We start from the raw sequence: 2,289 nt of genomic DNA on the forward strand, positions 1-2,289 counted from the left end.
TTTTTTTTTTTTAATTAACGGAAAAAAAGAAATTAACCCAACATTTAGAGATCATACCATTCTACACATGCAATCATTAATTCTTAACATCATCACATAGATGCATGATCATCATTTCTTAGTACATTTGCATTGGTTAAGAAGAACTAGCAACATAACCGAAAAAGATATAGAATGTTAATATAGAGAAAAAAATAAAAGTAATAATAGTAAAATCAAAACAAAACAAAACAAAACAAAACAAAAACCTATAGCTCAGATGCAGCTTCATTCAGTGTTTTAACATGATTACTTTACAATTAGGTATTATTGTGCTGTCCATTTTTGAGTTTTTGTATCTAGTCCTGTTGCACAGTCTGTATCCCTTCAGCTTCAATTACCCATTGTCTTACCCTGTTTCTAACTCCTGCTGAACTCTGTTACCAATGACATATTTCAAGTTTATTCTCGAATGTCCGTTCACATCAGTGGGACCATACAGTATTTGTCCTTTAGTTTTTGGCTGGATTCACTCAGCATAATATTCTCTAGGTCCATCCATGTTATTACATGGTTCATAAGTTTATCTTGTCTTAAAGCTGCATAATATTCCATCGTATGTATATACCACAGTTTGTTTAGCCACTCTTCTGTTGATGGAGATTTTGGCTGTTTCCATCTCTTTGCAATTGTAAATAATGCTTGTAAATAATGCTGCTATAAACATTGGTGTGCAAATGTCCGTTTGTGTCTTTGCCCTTAAGTCCTTTGAGTAGATACCTAGCAATGGTATTGCTGGGTCGTATGGCAATTCTATATTCAGCTTTTTGAGGAACCGCCAAACTGCCTTCCACAGTGGTTGCACCCTTTGACATTCCCACCAACAGTGGATAAGTGTGCCTCTTTCTCCGCATCCTCTCCAGCACTTGTCATTTTCTGTTTTGTTGATAATGGCCATTCTGGTGGGTGTGAGATGATATCTCATTGTGGTTTTGATTTGCATTTCTCTAATGGCCAGGGACATTGAGCATCTCTTCATGTGCCTCTTGGCCATCCGTATTTCCTCTTCTGAGAGGTGTCTGTTCAAGTCTTTTTCCCATTTTGTAATTGGGTTGGCTGTCTTTTTGTTGTTGAGATGAACAATCTCTTTATAAATTCTGGATACTAGACCTTTATCTGATATATCATTTCCAAATATTGTCTCCCATTGTGAAAGTTGTCTTTCTACTTTCTTGATGAAGTTCTTTGATGCACAAAAGTGTTTAATTTTGAGGAGTTCCCATTTATTTATTTCCTTCTTCAGTGCTCTTGCTTTAGGTTTAAGGTCCATAAAACCGCCTCCAATTGTAAGATCCATAAGATATCTCCCAACATTTTCCTCTAACTGTTTTATGGTCTTAGACCTAATGTTTAGATCTTTGATCCATTTTGAGTTAACTTTTGTATAGGGTGTGAGAGATGGGTCTTCTTTCATTCTTTTGCATATGGATATCCAGTTCTCTAGGCACCATTTATTGAAGAGACTGCTCTGTCCCAGGTGAGTTGGCTTGACTGCCTTATCAAAGATCAAATGTCCATAGATGAGAGGGTCTATATCCGAGCACTCTATTCGATTCCATTGGTCGATATATCTATCTTTATGCCAATACCATGCTGTTTTGACCACTGTGGCTTCATAATATGCCTTAAAGTCAGGCAGCGCGAGACCTCCAGCTTCGTTTTTTTTCCTCAAGATGTTTTTAGCAATTCGGGGCACCCTGCCCTTCCAGATAAATTTGCTTATTGGTTTTTCTATTTCTGAAAAAAAAGTTGTTGGGATTTTGATTGGTATTGCATTGAACCTGTAAATCAATTTAGGTAGGATTGACATCTTAACTATATTTAGTCTTCCAATCCATGAACACGGTATGCCCTTCCATCTATTTAGGTCTTCTGTGATTTCTTTTACCAGTTTTTTGTAGTTTTCTTTATATAGGTTTTTTGTCTCTTTAGTTAAATTTATTCCTAGGTATTTTATTCTTTTAGTTGCAATTGTAAATGGGATTCGTTTCTTGATTTCCCCCTCAGCTTGTTCATTACTAGTGTATAGAAATGCTACAGATTTTTGAATGTTGATCTTGTAACCTGCTACTTTGCTGTACTCATTTATTAGCTCTAGTAGTTTTGTTGTGGATTTTTCCGGGTTTTCGACGTATAGTATCATATCGTCTGCAAACAGTGATAGTTTTACTTCTTCCTTTCCAATTTTGATGCCTTGTATTTCTTTTTCTTGTCTAATTGCTCTGGCTAGAACCTCCAACACAATGTTGA

The sequence above is a fragment of the Tamandua tetradactyla genome, chromosome 19 (assembly GCF_023851605.1).
Source record: "Tamandua tetradactyla isolate mTamTet1 chromosome 19, mTamTet1.pri, whole genome shotgun sequence".
NCBI classification, from domain to species: domain Eukaryota; kingdom Metazoa; phylum Chordata; class Mammalia; order Pilosa; family Myrmecophagidae; genus Tamandua; species Tamandua tetradactyla.